This window comes from Heloderma suspectum, chromosome 1, assembly GCF_057233095.1.
Source record: "Heloderma suspectum isolate Gila_16-S chromosome 1, 16-S_ref, whole genome shotgun sequence".
Classification (NCBI taxonomy): domain Eukaryota; kingdom Metazoa; phylum Chordata; class Lepidosauria; order Squamata; family Helodermatidae; genus Heloderma; species Heloderma suspectum.
In genome coordinates this window covers 322,910,931-322,935,244 of record NC_139458.1, presented here as the reverse complement: position 1 = coordinate 322,935,244, position 24,314 = coordinate 322,910,931, and the positions used below count along the sequence as shown (strand labels likewise).

The window sequence follows — 24,314 nt, the reverse complement described above, 5'->3', positions numbered from 1 at the left end:
AATTCAGCCTCAAGCAGCATGGGCAATGGTCAGGAATGCTGGGCATTGTAATCTAAAACATCTGGCGGGCAGCAGGTTGGACAGCATCTGTTCCTAATTGTAAAGAATAGGAAATTCCTAAACCTGTTTCTGTTTATGGGGTGGAGCTTAGGGACATCTGATCTGAAGGAAAAGCTATTGAGAATTTATCTAGCCAGGAAAGACTCAGTTTAGGAATGGCAAGCAATCATATTTAATTTAAGAACCTTAAAGCAATCTCAGCCTATTATTTGAACAGTGTCAGTTTACTCACTTTTGTAAATGATTTCTGCTAATGAACATCTTATTTTTGTTCATTTTGAAAACCTGTCTCTAGTGGTAGTGTCAGTCATGCCTATGCCATAGGAACCAGGCTACTGAGTTTCTTTTAGATAGAGAGGGTTTACTCTAGTGGCAGCAGTTAAAAGGTTTTATAGCTGAGGCAGTATTCCCTAGTGGTGAGGTCTAATTGAGAACTGTATTAAAAACTGTAGCAATGTGTTCTATGGAACCAAGCCTCAAAGTTAATTAAAAAGAAAAAGAAACATAGATGGGATAACCCACATGCTGTTGCATCACATCTGGTGACAGTAGCTGGATGACCTACGGTGTATTTTTCACATGTGGGTTTTAGATTAGAACTGCATTAATTAACCTCTACAGCATCAAATCTGAACAAGACCAGAAACACAGGACTCCATAGAACAAAACCCAAAATGTGAAGAATGCAGATGTTTCTATTCACACAGTTTTCTACTTGCATGTTGGAAAACTGAGCATTAATGTCTATCAGTAAAATATACTTTAGATCAATAATTTTAATAAGTAATGAAAGAAATAACTATGCTGGGAATCTTACAGAGAGGATAAAAAACACTTTTCCCCATGGCTTCATTATTCCCAGACATTTTACATTTCTAGTCTTTCTATAAGTGTTCTTGTGACACACTTTTTAGAAATCATTTTGGGAGGAGTAAAGACTAGGAAACAATATATGAACACATTGCCTTAAATTCTAAAAGAAAATATTTCAAAATCCAAAGCTGTTAAGTTTTTTCAAATTTGGGGGGAAAAAACCAAAAATGGTCCTTGGGAAAAAAACCAGGAAAAAAATGTTTTCCACCCAATTTTTTGATTTTTTTTTTCGGGCCTTCACATTTCTAGTTACTGGTCATAATGGTTACATATTATCTCCCAGATCAGGGGCACATATCTGCAAATACCAGTTTCTTGGGAACCAAGCTTGCTCCAATCCATCTGGTCCTATCCTGAGTTCTCTTTCTTGGCCACACAAGAATGGGATGGATTGTTCAGGGAATTTAACAGAATTTGATAGAATGGATTTTATATACAAAAGGTTTTGTATACAGCTTTTCATGTACAAATAAGCTCTACAGTCCTACTAGTCATGTTTATATTAACATCCTATTCTAAGCTATTAATTTGTTGGTAGTATTTGGTTTTTAAAAACTAAACAAAAATGGCCTTATTTACCAAGATAGTAATTTGCTAGTGCTGCCACTTAGAGTGGTCACAATTAATACATTGTACATAAGAGCGGGTGTATAATCTATGACACAGAGAAGGTCTATAACAGAAACTTATTGAGCATGTTTTTACAATGCTACAAGTGCCAGGAAGTGCCAAAGGATATTTGGACACATAAAAATACAGCTGTTTAGAGGTGAAAAAGATCTTGGTAGGATTGTATTTTGTCCATTAGGCATCTATTGGCAAGTAAACACTATTGATCCAATATTGCTATACCATTTTTTAAAACCCAGTAGGTTTTATAGATTGGATTCATAGAGTTAAGTGCCTTTTTACAGTGCAGTCCTATGCATGTCTAACTGAATTAAACCCCACCGAGTTCTCAAGTAACTACATAGTGTTGCAGCCATAGAGAAATAATCTCTTTGAGGAAATATTTCTATTCATTCCACTGAGCTCTAGACTAAGAATAGGATTGCTATGAAAAATGAACGGTTTGAACAGCTGGCATTCACAGTTGCTTTCTGTGACACTTTTTGAGGAAGTGTGTAGGGGAAGAATCTTCAAACATCATGTTGGCACTAGTTTCCTATAGGGAATGTAGCTATTGAGAATCCGCTTTGTGGAACATTTGCTACATGTCAGCATACTGAACTGCAGAGTAAATATCATAGTTTCCCAAGGGTTCCCATCCTGTGAAACAAGGTCTGAAATCAAATTGCATTACAAAGGGGGGGGGGGATTCTTTGTCTTCATTGCCTATAGCTGCATGTGTAATAACACGCAAAGAAAATATAACTGTGCACAATCCTGTACAGTTGTAAGATTCCAGTTTGCATGTATGCATGTTCCCAACTGCTTTTCGGATTTGCATAAATGTACACAATAGTTTTATGAGGCTAGGCTAAACTATTTTAATTTTAAAAATATTTCATTTTAAAGAACAATTAATACTGTCACAGAATCACATAATATGCAATCCCAAAATGTGAGCTTTGATGGCCCTGTACACAAATGGTAGATACACTGGGGAAGCCCTAGGATTTGTCCATCTGCACAGATGTTCTAAGTGTTCTTTCATGCACACAAAAGGCTATTTATTCAGTACCACAAATAAGCCTAAAGTGGATTGGGCATAACATGAAGGGTGTCCTTTCAAACGTCATGTGTTTCCTGTATAGAAAAAGCTTCAGTGTAGGAAAAATTGTGAATCCCATGTGTCCTCGGGAAAAATCAGAAAAAAAAACATCCCCCCCCAAAAAAAAATTTAGGGGGGAAATTGCACACATTTTGCACACGCAGTTGCACACATGTCTGTTTCACAATAGTGTGCACATGGTGTACACAGAAGCTGGGAAACGGTGTTTCTGCAACATGTGCACATGGTGCAATAGACAAATATTCAGTCAACATGTGAGTCTATGTGTAAGTTTTTACACTCTGTCCTACACTGAATTGCTTTCCAGGCAGGAAATATACAGTGCTTGAGGGGACCCTTAGTCGCATTCTGACAAAGCACTCATGCAAACCACAAGCAAACATCAGCCCAGCTAGAACATAAGAAAAACAAATTTATAGGCCAAAGAACTGCATGAATTGTCTCTTATACAGAGTAGGTACACTGTCATTTCTAATCCTGATTGTAACTGTGAATAGATTACATTTCTCCCCTAATGGGTACAGAGTGTTTGTTTCTTTTTTATACTGTTTCCTAATGTTGGGATATATGTATGTTGTTTTTGAAAGTAAGGGCAATTTCGAATATGCAGCATGGACAGCGATTTTGCTATAAGGTTTCCTAAGCACTGTTGCATTTTAAGGAATTGTGGGGTACAGTCAAATCTTGACTGGCCACTAGGGCAACTCACAATCACATTGCTGCAAAGAAATTGAACGCTTTCCTCAAATCTACCTGCCTGGCTTGTCTTGAATTCCCCACTTGCTGACTTAAAACAAATGGCAACTTTGTGCCAAAATGAGTGTGACCTCAAAAAAGGGACCATCTTGGTGAGACTGAGATTAACACATCTGTCCATCGCTGTGTGTGACTGATGGAAGGCAACTGAAACAGTTCTAAATAACTATTGTGAAACACAGCCTGGTTAGTAAATAGGCTTCTGTTTTTTCTGCTGCTTTATGTTTTAATCTATATTCTGATTTAATTATGTTTTTAGTTGCCTGCTACTTTTTTAATCTGCTCTTTTCTGACTTTATTGTCAGTTTATTGTGTTTGTGGGTTAGTTATTTTTTATTCTGAATTTTTTTCGCCACCATGGCCATTTTTTATGGAAAGGTGGAATATAAATGTAACAAACAAATAACGTTCATCTCATGTACTAGGGAATCTCTGGGTGGGCACACAGCATCTCTTTCTAGAACAGGTGTGGGCACCTTGTGATTTTCCAGATGTTTTGGCCTACAACTCCCATCATCCCACACCACTGGCTATTCAGGCTAGAGCTGATGGGAGTTGTAGACCAAAACATTTGGAGGGTCACAAGTTCCCCATCCCTGCTCTAGAAAAAAAAACAGAAAGGTCTTCTGAGTTAGGTCAAATGCTTGGTAGGCTCAGGGGAATGGAGGGAATGGCCTGCAAACTAGGGTTTGGGGGGGTTGTTTTTTAAATTAGCATATACAGCGATAGTATTGTTCTGCTCTGGGAAAGTGATCTATACTAAATACTCGATCTATGGGCCATAAAAAATTGTGGATAAATTGTAGCAAATACTGCAGCAAAACATCAGTGTCTGCCGTTACCCACCTGTGCTCCTAAAATTCCAACAAGTTTTACTAACATACAACAGGAAAGCCCTAAGCAATCAACTCTAATATGAGAAATAAGTGATAATACTGTGCAAGAATAAGAATAGTGCTGTGTGTTCTGAACAGTTGTTCTAGAGCACAGTGAGATCCTGTGTCTAGTGTATAATGGGAGATGGTGGGATATGTGCAATGTAATAAACACTTGTAACTTGTAAAGTCTTTGGGATTCAAAAGGGTTTTCAAGTTATGAAATACAGTTCTTTAAAAAGGATGTCACCAAGTGAAGTTCGTGTCTATGGAAATCACTATAAACAACTCACTGTTTTAACATAAGGTCATTCATTGAAAGGATCCCATAAATAGCAGGATTTGTTCCAATCTTCAAAATGCTTTGTATGTGTGCCTGTCACGTAGTATGTGCTGGTTTCAATGTGAGGACATGCCTCCTCAACTCTAACCTAGAATCCCAGTGGTGGGGGTGGAGGGAACTATATAATTTAACTAACATAATTGTTTGCAATGCATTTATAAAGCTAGCTGTTTTGTAACAAGTTTATAATTTTTGTGATAAAGCATTCATATGGGGCACAAGTGAATGAACAAATGAATCAACTTGATCAATTATTTTGGAATAAATTCAGTCCTGGAATTCAGTTTCCATTTGTTTATATGTTGTGGGGTTGGGTGGGGTGGGGGATTAGTAGCTACACCAGTTTAAAAGAGAATTAAAAACCCATGATGAAGGCAGGGCCTCTTGTCCCATCTTTGCTGCATCCAATGACAACAGATCATATCTAAATAATAATGGAGACAAGTAGAACGTGCAACAAAATGTCTCCAACACAAAATGGGTGAATATTCAGCACAATCCTAGTTCTAATTTATTTTAACATTGTGTCCAGTGGTAATATATGGAATTGGTATTTTACCTTTTCATACATGGCTGAATACACCTTTTAGAAACATTTACTGACCTACTTTGAAAACTCTTTTTATTTAAAACGTTTTGCCATTTCTTTACAGTTATATTTTTAGATCATAATTTTTCACTTTAATATGCAATACTATATTTAAAACAAAGCATGCTGACTTATGCAGGAGGCATTTTTGTCTGCTGTGAAGAACTGATTTCTTTAATAAAACTATATTATGTAAATCATTCAAATATTTTAAGACTTGCTCTGGAGTTTTGCATATACTTGGGGAGTATCTCAGGAACTGCTGTCTTCAGATGTCCTGGAGGTAACTGTTGGTTACCATTTTTTGGTTCTGCTGCTGGCATTTTATATACTCATGGGTTTTGTATGGATGATGCTCAGCTTAGTCCTCTGCACCTGATCTTTCTCCACAGTAATCTGCCACCAGAACATTTCCAGAACTATCACTGTACTCTTACAGCTATGTCTCCTCCTTGTAGTCTTTGTTCATTCCAGTCCTCCTTTCCCCAAAAAGCAGATTCCCATTCTTTTTGTTATAGGAAAATGAAAGAATCACATTATAGCATGAGACACACACACACACACACACACACCTTTCTTTCAGTCTTAGTGGCATTCAGGTGAGCATTTCTGTGACATGTCTGTATTATTATTTCCATACTGAAGATGTGAGGGGTCTAAACTGAGGGAAGGTGTGGCTTGCATATGGCCACCTACTGAATTTATGGCAGAATTGACATTTGAACTGGGGACATCATAGTTCAATCTCTTAATCTGTATGGTACAGCAGCTTTAATATACATTCAGTATCGGAAAAATCATTTATTTGTGTGATGTACATATGTGTGTGTGTACACAGCTTTAAGAGAAGCTTTAGATTTTCATCCCTCCTGGGGACTTGGCCAGGGGGTCTCCCCCCCCCCTTAGCACAGACCTTGAAGCTAAGGCAGAGTACCATATGGCTTCTCAGAAGTTAGTGTTTTCTCAAGTATTATGGTGAGAAGTACCTGAGTCTCTTGTGTGTTGCCTAGAGAGAGCAGTACCTGGGGTGGACTGCATGCTGAGCAGGTAAGCTCACCCACATATTAATCACGCCCACAGGCCATTACACCTTGTTCAGGATACTGCATATTTACCCTTTCCTGGACTATTTACTATTCAGTTCAATCATACAGAATGGATAGAATGTGACAAGTATAAATAGGAAACTGTTCTTTCAGTAACTCAGTAGCCTCCCAGCAACAGTCTGGAGCATCTGTTTTCTGCTATCTGTTTTGAGGACTATGGGCCCTATTAATGAAAGGCTTGTGGCTTGCAATGTTTTTCTGCACCTTTCTTGTGCTTTCTTGTGATTTTGATATCCCAAAAATTATTAAAACTTTCCTTCGCATGAATCATAAAACATTATTTCTGCCTGGAGGCATATAATAATTTAGGAGAGTTGAAAGTGGTATGAAAGAATCACCATTTCTCATTGTATACAAACTCAGTTCTTTTGTCCTGCTGCCATCTCTGGTCAAACAGGTTTTGCAGATTTTTGAAATGCCACCCCCACCCTCTAAGATAGTTACCAGTGCCAGAGACACCAGTGGATTTAGCCTGCATTTCTCAGGCAGAAATACCTCCACAACACTACAGAACATATTATTGTCTGCAACATATGCTGCTTTAATAATATGCAATTTAGAAGGTTGTAGAACAGCTATAGGAAACCTCTGGTCTCCCCAAAGCCCTGCTCCTGGTGGGCATTTCCCTGCATACTGCTCCCCCTCCCAATCAGAAATGACAGGAGGATTCTCCTTAGTGCACTACCTCTCTCCCAATTGGGAGAGGGAGCTGTTCGTGTAAGTGCTTTTCTGGCCCTGCGTCCTTCCTGAATTTCTTCTTACAGAGAGAGGCAGGAGCGATCATCTTTGTGCATGGAGAAAATGGGCTTTCAGGAGGTGAGGCTTTGGGGAGGGATCACCCCCTGGCATTACCCAGCCCCCAGGGGTTGAGCTGAAATGCAGTCTGGCCCCTGGGGGTAAACAGTTCCCCACCCCTACTGTAGAACAACAACGAAATAGTACATTCAAAATCTAATAGAATGGAAATACCTTCTGCAGCCTAAACAAAGTCCCTGACTTACAGATATTCTGCAAGTATTATTTTGTATGTTTTCTTAATTTCTTTATTAGACTACTGCATTTGATTTTAAAATATCAGGAAGCTTTAGACAGGGGATGAATTGTCTGCAATTGCAAGACCTAGATGGGAGTTAACAGTGGCAGTTTAGAGAGCTAGTTGAGGCATGCCTAAGGGCTTGTGTGTCCAGCAGAAATTGGGAGTTTTCTTGGGAAAGCAATATACGCACACATATTATTATACTACATAATAGACTGATTTTAAAGCTCTCTTGAATATGTAGGACTGCTGTTTGAAAAACACACACATTGTGATGGACAATCAACCCCTCACCACCACATATACACATCTGATTAGGAATTGATCCATTCATTAAAAATCGATTAACAGTGCAATCCTATGTATATTTACCAGAAATAAATTTCATTGTGTTCAATGCACTTACTCCCTTGAAAGTGTGTTTAGAATTGCAGCCTAAGCAGAAGATGAGAGTGTGTAGGTAACAAACGCAATGCAGTCTCATCTGTTCTTCACAACCATATATTTATCAATATAAGCTTTCTAAACACCTGTGAAACCTTGGAGGCGGCTGGGTTAAACCCAATCTGGCGCCCTCCAGATGTATTGGATTACAATCCCCATGCTGGCTGGGGAGTTGTAGTCTAACACATCTGAAGGGCACCAGATTGGGGAAGGATAGTTTTAATGCCTTCCCCTAACTTTTTACTCCTACATAAGAAAAGAGATAAATAAAACACCCTTCCAGACCAGCACTGAATTAAACATAGATAAAACTGAATGGTTTCTTAAACCTGAATTTCATATAAGTCCATGTTTAGTTGACAAAAGAGCAAAATGATTGCCAAGAAAAGAAATTATGTAATTTGCAGATGAGCTAATCTGGATTAGATCACAGGGCAAGGTGTCAAGTCCTGCAGTTCCTTGCTGATTCCGACATACTTGCAGCTGACTAAGGCTGCTGTGCTACCTGTAGTGGGAGGGAGAGGGAGACTACAAAAAATATCTGGCTGTTCTTTCAGTGGGTGGAAACCAATGTCGTGCAAGTAGAAGTCCATTTATGCAATGAGACTTCCTCCCTCTCCTCCCCACTGCAGCCCCCCATGCTCCCCAATCCACTCCAGATGGCCCCTCAACCCTCTGGAGCAGATTTTGAGGATACTGCTGGGTGGAGGGGCAATTGTCCCACTCCTGATTCCACTAACAGAAGCAGTTCCATCAAAGGAAAAATGGAATTGGATTACACCCAGTGTTTCTGGCAGCTTCTCTCCTCTTCTGAAGCCAATTATGAAGAAGTCAGAAAGAAGTTCTTCATAGGAAGTGGAAAGAAGGCCAAGTAACAAAGGAAGAGTACAGGCAGGTAGCACAGAATTGCAGGGATGGCGTCAGGAAAGCTAAAGCTGAGAACGAGCTGAGGTTAGCAAGGGATGCTAAAAACAACAAAAAGGCTTTCTTCAGCTACGTGCATAGTGAAAGGCAGAGGAAAGAAATGGTTGTTCAGCTATTAAATAAGGATGGAAAAACAATAACAGATAATAAAGAAAAGGCAGAGGTGCTCAATTCCTACTTTGGCTCAGTCTTCTCCTAAAAGAGGGTCTATGACCCACCTGGCAAAGGCGAAGTACAGGCTGAAGGGGCAGGATTGCAGCTTGAGATCGATAAACATATAGTCAAGTAACACCTAATTAGTTTGAATGAGTTCAAATCTCCAGGGCCAGATGAACTGCATCCTAGAGTAATAAAGGAACTGGCAGAAGAACTCTCAGAACCACTGTCTATTCTCTTTGAGAAATCATGGAGGACGGGTGAAGTGCCAGATGACTGGAGGAGGGCTAATGTTGTCCCTCTCTTCAAAAAGGGTAAAAAGGAGGAACCTGGGAATTACAGACCAGTCAGTCTGACATCAATCCCTGGGAAAATTCTGACGCAGATTATAAAGCAATCCATCTGTAAGCACCTTGAAAACAATGCCATGATTATTCGAAGCCAACATGGATTTGTCAAAAACAAGTCCTGCCAGACGAATCTGATCTCATTTTTTGATCAAGTAACCTCCCTTGTAGACCGTGGGAATGCTGTGGACATCATATACCTCGACTTCAGCAAAGCTTTCGACAAAGTGCCCCATGATATCTTGATGAGCAAACTAGCTCAAAGTGGGCTAGATGAAACAACGATCCAGTGGATCCACAGTTGGCTACAGAATCGGACTCAAAGAGTGCTTATCAATGGAACCTTCTCAAACTGGGGAGAGATAACGAGTGGGGTACGGCAGGGTTCAGTCCTGGGCCCAGTGCTCTTCAACATTTGTATTAATGACTTGGAGGAGGAGGTGTAGGGAATGCTGATCAAATTTGCAGATGACACCAAATTGGGCGGGATAGCGAATACTTTGGAAGACAGAAACAAAATTCAAAGTGATCTGGATAGACTGGAGCGCTGGGCAGAAAACAACAGAATGACATTTAATAGGGATACATGCCAAGTTCTGCACCTAGGAAAAAGAAACCAAAAGCACAGTTACAGGATGGGGGATATGTGGCTCAACAACACTACAAGCGAGAAGGATCTTGGAATTGTTGTTGATCACAAGCTGAATATGAGCCAACAATGTGATGTGGCTGCAAAAAAGGCAAATGCTCTTTTGGGCTGCATTAATAGAAGCATAGTTTCCAGATAAGGGCCGCGGTGGCTTAGATCCCCAGAAGTCCTAGTTCCCCTCTACTCAGCACTGGTTAGTCCTCATCTGGAGGACTGTGTCCAGTTCTGGGCACCACACTTTAAGAAGGATGCAGACAAACTGGAGAGGGGTCAGAGGAGGGCAACGAAGGTGATCAGGGGACTGGCAACAAAGCCCAATGAGGAGAGACTGAAAGAACTGGGCATGTTTAGCCTTGAGAAGAGAAGACTGAGGGGAGATATGATAGCACTCTTCAACTACTTGAAAGGTTGTCACAGAGAAGAAGGCCAGGATCTCTTCTCGATCATCCCAGAGTGCAGGACACGGAATAATGGGCTCAAGTTGCAGGAAGCCAGATTCCAGCTGAACATCAGGAAAAACCTCCTGACTGTTAGAGCAATACAACAATGGAACCAATTCCCTAGGGAGGTGGTGGGCTCTCCCACACTGGAGGCCTTCAAGACGAGGCTGGACAGCCATCTGTCCAGGATGCTCTGACGTGGATTCCTGCATTGAGCAGGGGGTTGGACTCGATGGTCTTGTAGGCCCCTTCCAACCCTACTATTCTATGATTCTAAGTTTCTTCTGCTTACTCTATAGCCATGATTGAATGGTATGCTGGTGGTCATGATTGAGTGGTTTGCTGGTGGATTTCTTCTGCTACATTCTGGGTTGGGCTTTTTTTCTTTCATATTATGGAACTCTCATTATCAAAGTATGGTAGAACAGGGCTGGTTCTGTCTGCTGTCTTGGTCCCCTAGCCTTCAAAAAAGGGGACCTATTAGTGCATATCTTTTCATATGTTCATTGCAGAAAGCACCATAGATTATCTATGGCATTTGAATGCTTTAAGGAGATAAAATATATTAATTTTTTGTGGGACTACTTTATGATTTAGTATTCGACTTTCATCTGTTTAGTTTCAGAATTAAATCTGAATCTTCTTTTTTTACATGAGAAAAGTCACACTTAATAAATCTAGTTATGGCAATGTTTGTGAACAGATTCTAGGATACTAATAAGGAATGTTGAGAAGGAAATGTTAGAATAGCTTGAGGAAATTATATGGTAATGGGTACAATAACACCTACTATATTCCCGGCGCTAGAAAGCCAAATGGAGTCACTTTTAAAGTAGGTACATTTTATTTGTTTGGCCATAAGCTATAAAAAAAAACCAAAATATCAATACAAAATAAAATCCAAGGACAGTACTTGCATAGGTACATCATTTAAATATGTGTTCAGAATATAGGCATTGATAAGATTTTATAGACAGGATATAATTTGTCAAGATCTATACAGTCAGTGATCATTAAAATAACCCTCATGCACAGGGAAATCCTTTAGTGTACCTGCTACATTGCGAAGGCAAATAAAGACACCTTTTCAGTCCCATTCCTGTTGCTGTTGGCTAATTAAAATTCTTTTGTTGTTGTTGTTGGTTTGCTCTAAAAACAACAATCCAGCATTGATAAGAAGCTGTTTATATGTTGTAGTGAGTTGGTTAGTGAGCAAAGAAGAGGACTTTACAGCATTCCTATATGCTGGTGGTTAATCTGTGAAGTTTGGCCTAACCAGCAGCTTTAGAGTTAATTAAGAAGCCCTTTCACACAGGCTACTAATTCACAGCTTCACCTTGAAGCTGTTTTGGTTAGCTAGATGATATCAGCTCCTAGGAGATAAGTTTTACTTCCCAGGAGAAGAGAAGCCCCCCTTCTCCCTGTCAGCTCCTGAGCTTGGAGGGAGAAGAAACCTATAAAATCCAACCCACAGGCTTTGTCCTTTGGTCTCACTCCAAGGGGCTTGGTCTCACTACCAGCTTGGACAACTTTGTCCAGTCCTGGGGGAACGACTTCTCATACTCTGTTGGGGCCCCCCAGAGTACAAACAATGTGGCAGAGAACTGCTTTGTCAACTGAAGAGAGGTGTGAGGTTTCTTTGCATATTTATTCTGCCTCTATTTTGGTCAATAAACTGCCATCCTTTCACACAAGTGGCTTTGTTTCATCTTGGTAATCGAAAGAATCTACTTTGACAGGGACCTGACAGAATCAGAACCCCAGATCAATACATATGTCTCTGTCTTGTTTTATTGTACATAGGGCAATTCAACGAATAGCGGGGTAGACCATCTACTGAAACTCCGCAGACAGCAAAACAAATTGACTGGAATATCTCTCTAATAACTATTTAAAACAACAGGGGATATCTGTTGGAACCATAAAAGGGTGTAACCCCTTTTGATAAGAAACTTCGTAAGTTCTGTTCAGTAGCTCTTATACTCATTATTGAATTTAAAGAGTACGAAGGTCAATTTTGGAGAGATCTGTATGTGCCAGTAACCCGTTGGATACTGCCCATTGTGCCCACCTTATCTGACTGAAGCACACTAGATACAGCCCCTGCTATGGTACCACTGCGTAGCTTAGCCCACTGAACGAGGGGTCTGTCCATTCCATTCCCATGAGAGTGGCTGTTCCTTGGCCTACTAATCTCCCTGGCTTCCAACTGTACGGACTGCAATCTGCAAACTTTTCTGCTGGTTAGGGAAGTCTGCTTCTAGTGGCTGAAGATGTTACTGCAGGCTCCAGCCACATGAATACATTTAAAATAATTTAAATCACTTAATGTGTTTTTAAAACAAAATAATCCTGAAGTCCACACTCTTAGGATTCCCTTAGTATGCATGCCAAGTTTCAGGTTTCATGGTCATTGCACGATGGTGCTGATGGATGGACATACATCTACACATCATCCTGTGTTATTATAGATACTGTGTGCTTTTATTGTTGGGAGCTACCTTGAGCACCTAGTGTGGAAAACAGGGGTAAATAAATAAATGCACTTCCTAGTCACACAGCTTGCGACTAGGCAACAGAGTTACTTATTTATTTACTTTTTTGCCCCTTTTTTCCACATTACACACTCAAAGGGGCTAATATACAGTAATATACTTATTATATTGTGGCCAGGCAGGTTTCCTTTGCATGATTGTGAGGTATCAGGGCTAGAGAGGTATGATTTAATACAGAAAAAAATGATAATGACTGCTTTAACTTTATTAATGCTGCAATCTTCTGTACACTGATCTGAGAGTATGTCCCATGGAATTCAATAGGGCTTACTTCAGAGTAGAAATGTATAGAATTGCAAACTCTAATTCCTGAGCTAGAGAATGAAAAGGAAGATAGTGTGGGTTGAGGAGTTCATTGTGTCAGGGAGACTTGTGGCAAAGTTGCTTCTTCCAAATTCAGTGGCCCTTACAATGGCTTGGTTTGGACATAACATTCCAGGCTTCATAAAACATGGTTTAAGTATCCTAGTTTAATAATATATCATGGTTAATTATCTAGCATTAAATCAGAATTACCATTTTGAGGGGAGGAGAGGAGGGGCCAGGGAACAGCTGTCTGATGTGCATTCTTAGTTTCATAAAACCATGGTTTATAGCTTTCTTTTTATTTTGCAGGAGCTGAACTGTTACATAGCTAACAGGTTAGTTGGCGTAAGCAATTAAATGCTTTACAGAAGTATTAAGTATATGAGCAGAGCAGGAAAAAATAAGAGGGAAATTAGAAATCCCAGTAATTGTTGTTTTATTGGCTTTTCTTTCACCATGGGTTGGGATGGAAAGCTTCTAAGTCAAGGGAAGGTGAGGGAACAGCACATACTAAATATTCATCTCAACAGCTTTTCAAATGTAGCAGATACATTATGTGTAAATTCTGTCTCTTCAGTGTTTACAACTCGAAAAACAGTAGAGGTAGGCGTGTTCAAAATGTAGCTCATAGAGATGCTAAACGTTTTGCTTTATCAGATTTTTTCATCTGCTGCTAAAGCTTTTTCAGTTCTGGTCTATCACAAAATACTCTGAAATGGCAATCTACCCTCCAAAGATGAGCAAAAGATCAACAGCACTTTGGAAGAAAATGCTACTTCCTGTCTTTCATGTACATACATATATAGCTCTTCAGCTTTCATACTAAAATGATATGCCAACTCCATACCCTGCTGCAGCATTCTGATATTGCTCTCTTAACACAGTCTTGTTAAAATACTAGTTTTGCTATTTGTAGTTTGGAAAACATAGAGGCTGGAATCCTATGCATATTTATGAAGGAGTAAACACCACTGAACACAGGAGGACTGCTTTCCTACAGAAGGCAACCATGCATAGGATTGCACTGCATGTCATTCTCTAAACTGCAGTATCGGTTTATTAATAACTCTGTTTTTAGGTCCTTGAGACAAAAACACATTGATTTTTTGTTGTTTAAAAAAATTCTACCCCATTCTATCAAAAGTTTCTCATGGAGGCTAAGACCTGATTTAAAAACAACAATCATGCATTAGAAATACCAAAATAAAACACAGCAACAGAAAAACAATGGCAAGCAGAAAGGAGGCTGCAGAAGGGGATATTCTCATCCCCTCCTTCCCCCCGCACCCTCGTGTGTGCCCTGAAAGGCTTCCTAAACAGCATGGGTTGAGGTGCAGGGGAGCTACTGTTGGAAGTAGGAATTGCCCAAAATCAGGTGGAGGCACTTTGCAAGAGGGAAAGTTATCTTCTGTGATCGTTCCTTTGCAAGCTTTCTTCCACTATGGTTCATAGGATCCAAGCCAATGGAAGCCAAGTTTAAACACACTTAAAAACATAGCAACTAAAAGGATTACATCATATCTGATTTTTAGATTTTTAGATACCCTAGATATTTTAATCATTAAATGTAGATAATGGAACTCTTTACATGCAATTCAGAATGCCTTTTGATTAGTATGGGGACCAGAGAGTGCTCTTTTGGGGAACACACTTGCCATTCATGCAGAGAACAGGGTGCAAAGGAGCTTAATTTAGAAGCCAGTATATCCTTGTTTCCCCAATATCTGCCCTTGGTACCCAGCAGCTGTGGCACTCCTCACACTCTAGATTGTGGCATGAATGTTCACTTCAGGAGAGGCCCTTCGGCAGTGTTCTGGAATGATTTCCTCCTTCCCAGGTCCATACAATATAAGCTATTCTTAGGATTAATAGAGGGCCAAAGCACACATTACTTTAAAGATGTAGCTAGAAGATATGTCTTTCTTTTTTTACTCTAGAGCAAGTGCAGGCATCCCAATTGGGATCCAGAGTGGGGAGTAAGGGGGCTTTAACTCTCTCCTCTCCTTCTACAGTCTCATTCTGGATCAGGGCCCCCACACCTGCAATTTATATTGCCAGATACTGATCCATTAAAACAAACATTTGGCAATATAAATTGCAGGCATGGGGACCCCAATCTGGATCAGGACCATGGTAGGGGAGAAAAGTTAAAGCATCCCTCCCTACCTGCAACATTAGGGTCCAATCAATATTGGGTTGCATACACTTACTCTAAAGTAAAAAACAAAACAAAACCATAGCTGCTAGCCATATCTTTAAATAGCATGTGCTTTGGGGCCAAGTTGCATGCAAGGGAGAATCAAATTGCAGAATTTCTTCAGTATGCAGCCCAAGAGGGCCTTTTCTCTCATAGTTGGGCTATGATAGACATATATGAGAACAATAGCAGCTTGGCATTGGTTTGCTATAGATGAGGGAAGGTCTATACTTGGCTCTTATGGAGCTGGGGCAAGCAAGATTATGCCTTTAGTCTTGAGTCTCATATAATAACTTCCAAACTTCTCAAAAGATCCTAAACTCCATCTGTATCACTGTCTTGATGCTGAAGAAATAGTTTTGAACTAACCGCAGAGCAGGTATTAAACCTGTGTTCTTTTCCTATTTCCTTGATTTGTCAGGCCTTAATTGGCATGGTACCTCTTTTTCCCAACCCCTTCCCAAGATCTTGCTTGTTATGTTCCCCAGATCTTTATACAAGCTCTAGATACAGGCTCTTCTTTCTCCCAATGATTATCATCATAAAAATTGTTCTGACAGTGCTGTTTTTCTAGATGGTCTATGTCTAGCCAAAGGGAAGCAGCTGGAGTAGCTGTCATGAGAAATTTTGTTAGCGTTGGCAAAATAGTGGCACTTGTCCATCTTAACTTTCTTAATTCTCAGACTGCCTGAGTTTGTCATGTCTATCTGTCTAGCTTTCTTTAAATGGTAAATTGTTTCCAATTACATGCACAATGTATTGCTTATTTGTGATTCACAATAAAATGGTGAAGTGCTGTCATGTAAAACAGCTTCCACAGTCTTTCTAGTTTTACAGAAAGACACAATTAAAGCAACAAGAATTCATGTGGTGAAGGACAGGAATGTTCAAACTTTGATTCATACAACTACTTGATTGAACATGATCATCTCTCGCCACATCTGGAAGATTATATATCAACTTTAAATGCCATGATATGATTGAGCATTTTGCTTGAGCACGTAGCTCCTTTGCACAAGTTAGCAAAGAACCCAGGAAGTCTTCTATTAACTATAGTTTCCCATTTCATCCAAACTGTGAAACTATGGTTAATAGCTTTGGAATAAGCCAGAATATTTATTTATTTATGATATTTTTAATACGCCCAATAACAAAAGTTCTCTAGGTGAATACAAACAGTTAAATGACTAAAATGCAATGCAAGTGTTATATAAGACTACATTAGTGTAATACTAGAGATCTACAGACCAATTTTGCTCATTTTTTTTTTAAACTGAAGCTTGAGCAGTGTAGACGTGCAGAAAATTTTGAAACTTCAATAAAGTTCAAAGCTCGAGCTTTCATAGCCAAAGAGTATGTTTCTGAGGTGGTCGGGAAACTACAGCTCCCACATAGCTCTTGTGCGGCGCAGGCGCACAGGGAGAAAAACACCGAGGGAGGGAGGGCCTTGGGCTTTGCAAGTTCAGCCTGTTCTTGGAGGGACCATATTGTTGGCAGAGATGGTGGTGGAGGCGGTGGCGAATGCTTTGAGGTGGCAGTGGTGGAGGAAAAGAAGCGGCCGTAGGAAAAGCCAGTTATTAAAATGTGGGGGAAGAGGGAAGATGGTGGGCTTGAGACCTGAGGGGAAGAAGCAATTGTCATTCAAAGGCTCTGGGTGTGAGGAAGTGAGGGCCAAAAGTCCTCGGTTGCGTTGAAGGAAAGTAACCTTCTTACAGCTTCTGGAGGACTAACATAGCGGGAGTCAAGGAACAGTATGTTTCAGCCTCAGACTGCTAGTGCGCATGACAACATGGGCTTTACACTAGTATTTAAAACAAAATATTATACAGTGGTTTGTAGTTGGCTAATATCCTGGCTTGTTCCAAAGCTACTAATCATAGTTCCCTAGTTCATATGAAACAAGAAACTGTAGTTAATGGAAGACTTCCTGGTTTGTTTGTCAGCTTATGCAAGGGGGCGGCATGCTTGGCCACAAGGCTTGTTCATATATCAGCTTATTAAGCTGAGATACTATTGTCTGAATGTGGCCTTTGTGTCCTTGTAGTGTGAGAGACTAGCATGTCAGTAATCGCTAAACCAAGGTATAGTGCTACATGCATGAGCAGAAAGGAGCCCGACCAAAGTCTTGCGCTTGTACATTTCACTCTTCCCTCCCTTCCTGTGTGGCCAGGAGGAAAAATAACACCCTATTCAGTTTCACTTTAGCATATTCCTGGCTTGTTGTTAGATACAAAGAAGGAATTGTGATTTAAAATAAATATTAGTAAATTTCTAAACAAACCAATTACAAATCCTGGATTGTTTTGCTGCTTGTTTAACAAGTTATAGTTTATTTGAAATGGCAATTCCTGGTTGCATGTAACAACGAGCTAGGAAACTGCTAAAATGAAATTCAGTTCTCCTCTCAGCCATGTGGAATGAGTATGAGCTTCATGCAGGCCCCTTTCTGTTTGTGCAAGTAGCACTAAACTATGGTTTAGCATTATGTGAAAAAGCAGGTTTTGACCTGGTTTGCACATAACATCAACCCTGAGAATGGTTTGAGTATGGGTTGTCACTGAATCATGGGTTGTCATTACATGCAAGCCCTGCACTATGGTTTAACTATGGGATGTTGCTCATGAACAACTATGAAGAGAATTCATGTTTTGTTGTTGGGTTGTGAACTCTGAATTCTTTGTGGTTAACAACCCATAGTTAAACCATACTGCAGGGTTCGCATAGAATGACAATCCATGATTTAACAACAGGTCAGGATTCAATGACAACCTATATTCAACCCATAATCTGGGTTGTCGTTACGTTTGAACCAGATCATTGTAACATTTTTGCTTGATTGCTGAATGGAGTCCATTAACAATCTATGAAAGTTCACATGTTGGCATCGTAATTTTATATTTTGAAGGATGGGTTTAAAAAAGGGGGGGGCTTTATGCTTTACTAATGAAACAGAGCTGTAGAAACCTCCAAGTATACCCTTTCACAGTAGAGAAATTATATTTGGGATGATAGCTGACAGACATGCAACTCCAGTAGTCCTTGCTCTCTTTCTCTTGATAACTGTACACCGGAATTTTTAAAATGCAGATGTATCAGAAACACCAGAGTATTAGGGCACTCTGTAGTAAATCAAGATGGGAGTACATAACTGAGTAAGTCTCTCTTTTATTGCAGGACCAGTCTTACAGAAGTTCCTGAAAAAAATGTGGTGAATAAAAGCTTGCTGATTTACAGGGGGGAAATTCTGGTAAGCAGCTCCATGTCTTATAACTTGCATTTTCTTGTTGTGCTCATTAAATTGTTTCAACTGTTTTTTATTCTAGTTTAATTTCTACTTAGACTGGAAACCTATAATTTTATATAGTTGGTCACTGGCGTGGGCAGTATTTTCTTCCTTTTCCTTTGTTTCCTTTTATTTTAGCATGAAGACTTTGGGGTTATGAGAAATCTTGAAAGAAATCAAGCCGAGCCTTGACACAAAGAATGCACTAGACAGTTTAATTTCTCAAATGGCTTCTACTTATTGTGCTGTGGCTTTTATAAAGTACTTAAAAGCCTTGGAGCTAAAATCTAAAGCAGGGATATCATAAAGGCTTGCCTCAAAAAAAAAAAAAAAAAGTTCATTTTACCACCGTGAAAACTGGCACTACAATTCAGATGGAAATAGTGATACTTAAATGTATAGGAAAGGTACATAGAATGATTTTGTAATGGACAGTGTGCGAATTGACATTCCTTCTCTGTTTCTTGTCTCTTATACTAATTCTAAATTGGTTGGATTCTTCTGTGATAGTACCCCTTGCTAGAATGGAGTGTGGTATATAAAACTCCTTGGAGATACTCCATATAGGGATTTCTCCTTGGAGGATATGACCTCCCAGGTAACTTTATTTTTGTCCATCAGTTTCCTACCTTGTTGACTGAAGAGATTAGTAACTTTTGTTCTAGATTAGAGGCTTGGCAAGACTCATCCACCTAGGATGTCTTAGTGTTGGTTTGAAAGAAGATTTGAATACTGGCTCCAGGGCAGTCTTCTTGTTGGAGTATGCTTACTTATCCCACTAATTCAGTGAATTGTGTATGCAGAACATTGTCAGCTGTGATGGAAAGCAATAATCCATGAGTGATTACAAGTTGCTTAGTAGACTGTTCCAGGTTAAGGTATATGTCAGAACAGAATTTATGTTAACATGCAATTATATTTGTGTATAATATGTGAACTATACAATTTATAATTTTATGATTCAAATGATAAAATAGACTTATTACAGAATACAAAAGAAGACATCCATAGAAACAGACAATAATAATATAATTAATATATTGTGGCCAGGGAGGATGCATTTGCATCCTCACGAGGTATCGGGGCTAAAATTATAATACAGCACATAAAAATGATAACAAGGACTGCTTTAACTTTATTAATGCTGCAATCTTTTGGACACTTATCTGAGAGTAAGTCCCACTGAAGTCAATAGGGCTTCCTTCAGAGTAGACATGTATATATGAACTATACCATTTATAATTTTATGATCAAATTATAAAATAGCCTTATTACAGAATACAAAATTTGATTTTTTAATGTTTTACTTCATAATATTTAAAATATTCCAATATTGGTAACGAGTGGGGTACTGCAGGGCTCAGTCCTGGGCGCAGTGCTCTTCAACATTTTTATTAATGACTTGGATGAGGAGGTGCAGGGAATGCTGATCAGATTTGCAGATGACACAAAATTGGGCAGGATAGCTAATACTTTGGAAGACAGAAACAAAATTCAAAGTGATCTGGATAGACTGGAGCGCTGGGCAGAAAACAACAGAATGACATTTAATAGGGATAAATGCCAAGTTCTGCACCTAGGAAAAAGAAACCAAATGCAGAGTTACAAGATGCGGGATATGTGGCTCAACAACACTACAAGCGTTGGAATTGTTGTTGATCACAAGCTGAATATGAGCCAACAATGTGATGTGGCTGCAAAAAAAGCAAATGCTCTTTTGGGCTGCATTAATAGAAGCATAGCTTCCAAATCCCAGAAAGTACTAGTTCCCCTCTACTCAGCACTGGTTAGTCCTCATCTGGAGTACGGTGTCCAGTTCTGGGCACCACACTTTAAGAAGGATGCAGACAAACTAGAGAGGGTTCAGAGGAGGGCAACAAAGATGATCAGAGGACTGGAAACAAAGCCCTATGAAGAGAGTCTGGAAGAACTGGGCATGTTTAGCCTTGAGAAGAGAAAACTGAGGGGAGATAGGATAGCGCTCTTCGAGTACTTGAAAGGTTGTTACAGAGAGAAAGGCCAGGACCTCTTCTTGATGCAGGACACGGAATAATGGGCTCAAGTTAGAGGAAGCCAGATTCCGGCTGAACATCAGGAAAAACCTCCTGACTGTTAGAGCAATACGACAATGGAACCAATTACCTAGGGAGGTAGTGGGCTCTCCCACACTGGAGGCATTCAAGATGAGGCTGGACAGCCATCTGTCAGTGATGCTCTGACTTGGATTCCTGCATTGAGCAGGGGGCTGGACTCGATGGTCTTGTAGGCCCCTTCCAACCCTGCTATTCTATGATTCTGTGATTGTCAGGGTGGAAACTGAGCCGATAGAACCCCAGAGCAGTTCTGATTCTGAGGAGGAACAGCAATCCATGGGAGAGGAGCTCGCTCATCTCTCACAGGCACAGCAGCTGGCAGAGATTCCTCCTGCCAGCATTCCTGGGATAGATAGTGACCCTGGCAGCGAGAGAGTGCTGGAGGGGGGCTTGCTGGACGTTCGACGCTGATGCAGGGAGCGACGACAGATGGGGGGCGCGGAAAGGAGGCGTAGCGCTCGTTTGGCGTGCAAGCAACGGTCGCGTCCCGAGGACCCAAGGGAAAGAGGGAGGATCTCTCCCTAGCCCATAAGTTCAGGGTCTTCCCATGATTCTCCTTCAAATGGGGACCAACTGCCTAACCTGGAGCATAGGCTACTCTGCTATCTTTCCCCAGTGCTGTTCCTTGTTTAGTCACTGGTGATTAGCATCTGAAAGAGTCATTAAGTTGTAAAAGGATTAAAGCCTTGAAAAGAATCCTTTTGTCTGTGTCTTGAGTTGGCTATTGGAGTAGACTGTAAGAGGCAGCTAGGGCGCTCCTGACAGTGATTCTATGATTGTGCTTTCTGCCTTACAGGTCGTGTGAATAATTGTCACAGTATGTTTGGGGACATTTCATAATACAACTTGCTTGATGTCACTGAATTAAGGAGATTAAAAGCAACATGAATCCATTCCGTGCTTCTAAGACATACCAGTGCCTTGACATAGTCATAGGATTTATTTAGAGACCTTTACATAAATTTCCGAATTCTTGGATGCACAGCCTCGATAGCAAACATGCAGCATTTGTGGGAAATACATACATTTTATGATAAATACATTGCTGTCATATTACTTTTCTGGGTTTTGTTTCTTTTCTTTTTCTCCTCTTGTAATCTCTTTGGCATATGAATTATTAAAACAACATGGAGAGTTTGAAGTGAAAAGAAATAACAAGTGACAGAGTTGCTTATTAATCAGATTGCTGAGCTCAAATAAAACAGAAGCCCAGGAAAGCATCCAGGTTGACCAATAGGTTGCGCTAAAATAATGGTGTTCATATGCTAGCTTTGTTTTTCTCAATTTGCCTGGAAGGCCCATCATCATAGCTATTTAAAAACAAAAAACAAATATCTGTCCTTAGGTAGGTTTAGCACTCAGACATAGGCAGTATTCCTGCTTGTCTCATTTCTCAAGGAAATGGTGGAATTGAAGAGAGCAAATCCTCTGTCCAGCTAAGATATAATATTTCTGGACACTTTGTTTACATAAATAATAAGAGTGTAAAGCTTGTCTATTATTGATACATATTATAAAGATTTATATCCCCACCTTTCTAATATGTATGTATTACTCAAGGGTGTTTACAATAATTAAAATCATAATAGTAAAATACAGCAACAATAAAGAGATTGCAAAAACAGATATAGCGGGTATAATTCTGTTTTCAATAAAATCAGTTCAACCTGATAAATTTAAAAGCCTGAGGATACAGGAAGATGTGTTCACAAGCTGATGGAACATAATCAGAGAGGAGATCATATGAACCTCATCGGGCAAGGTGCTACACAAACTGGTGCAGTTGCTGAGAAAGCCTACCCCTTGTCCCAACAACCATGCTTCCACCATAGAAGGGCTTCCCACTTGATCTTAACAAGTAGGAGAGCTGATATGGGTGGTCCTTCAGGTATCTTGGACCCAAGCCATTTAGGCCTTAAAAACGTGTAATTTTTGTGAATTGCCCAGACAGCTTCAGCTATTGGGCAGTATAGAAATGAAATAAATATAAATAAGTGAATTGAAAGGTAATTGCCAACACTTTTAACTGAGTCTGGAAACCAATTGAGAAGCACTGTAGGATAGGTGTAATACAATCCCATAGGCCAGTGGCTACTAATATCATCATTGCTGCATTCTGGATAAACTGAAGCTTCTGAACACTCTTAAAAGATAGCCCAATGTAGGGCACATAGTAGTAATCCAATCTAGATATAACTAAGGCATGTGTTACCATGATCCTGGCAGACGTCAGGAAAGGGTGCAACTGGCACATCAGCCTAAGCTAGACAAAGGCATCCCTGACCACAGAAGCCAGGTGCAAATGTTATTTATTTGTTTGTTTATTACACTTTTAGACTGCCCAATAATTGGAGCTGAAATACAAAAACAACAATAAAACAATGATAAAACAGCACATAATAAAACCAACAGCAAGGGGTGAAAATGACAAGGCACATAATAAAACCAACGTAAAACCAGCAGTAAAAATAAAGCAGTGCAAAGATCTAAAACTGTTCTTAGAATGCCTAGGAAAGTAAAAAGGCCTTCATCTGGCACCAAAAAGACCATAATGTACACTCCAGGCAAGCCTCTTTGGGTGGCACCGCAGATGGGGTGCCACCACTGAAAATGCCCTCTCTCTCTCCTAACCACCCACCTTGCCTCATTTCGACATCTGGCACTTGAAGGAGGGCATCAGATGATGATGACCTTAACGTTTGGGTAGGCAGATATGGGAGAAGATGCTTCTTCAGGTAACCTGTCCCCAAGCTATCCCCCAAGCCACATAGAGCTTCCCAGGTTAAAACCAGCACTTTGAATTGGGAGTGCAAATGGCAGAGTACTAGCATAATATAATTGCATCAGCTAGTCCCAGTTAACAGTCTAGCCACCCTAGTTTGGACTAACAAAAGTTTCCTGACCATGTTCAATTGCAGCCCCACATATAACACATTGCAATAATCCAAATGGGAGGTTACTAAAGCATGAATTACCTGTCCAGTAGGGCCATACTTGGCCCTACTGGACAGAGTCTAAGTCTAAGCTGATAAAAGATGCTCTATATTCAGGAACACCCCAGACAGTGAATTTGTTTCTTCAAGGAGAGTGCTTTGTTGTTCAGTCATTAAGTCGTGTCCGACTCTTCATGACCCCATGGACCATAGCACGCCAGGCCTTCCTGTCCTCCACTCTCTCCCGGAGTGTGCTCAAGTTCATAAGGGGAGTGCTACCACATCTAAAACAGGTTGAATAATCTTCCTGGCCAAGAAGTGCCTCTGTTTTACATGGATTAAATTCAGTTGGTTAGCCTTCATCAAACTCACTGCCATCTCAAGCCACCAATTCATTGTCTACCACGAGAAAAATAAATTATAAATTAAAAGAATTCTATTATCCATTCAGTCCATATATTTAACCAATATTTTAATTAATATTAATAAGAATAAAACCCACTTATATTTATTGTATATTTTTTCCCTTAGTGAATAAATATTTGACATTTGGCATCCTAATTTTCCTTCATTGGTAGAGTATCTTTTAGCACTAGGATCTTAAATGGATTGGG

At 40.0% G+C, this 24,314-nt stretch overlaps 1 protein-coding gene across 11 annotated transcripts in view; it reads left to right on the top strand.

Moving 5' to 3' along the window:
• The window catches only part of FYN (FYN proto-oncogene, Src family tyrosine kinase), a 147,397-nt gene that overhangs the window by 47,160 nt on the left and 75,923 nt on the right, over positions 1–24,314 (top strand). For 5 of the 11 annotated variants that reach the window (XM_084827336.1, XM_084827331.1, XM_084827328.1 and 2 more), the window contains one exon: positions 18,566–18,638. The gene's annotated coding sequence lies outside the window, so the exon portion shown is untranslated. Of the gene's footprint in view, positions 1–12,136; positions 12,290–13,503; positions 13,530–18,565; positions 18,639–24,314 lie in introns of those variants that run through there. The other 6 variants (XM_084827332.1, XM_084827330.1, XM_084827335.1 and 3 more) reach the window with 2 other exon arrangements.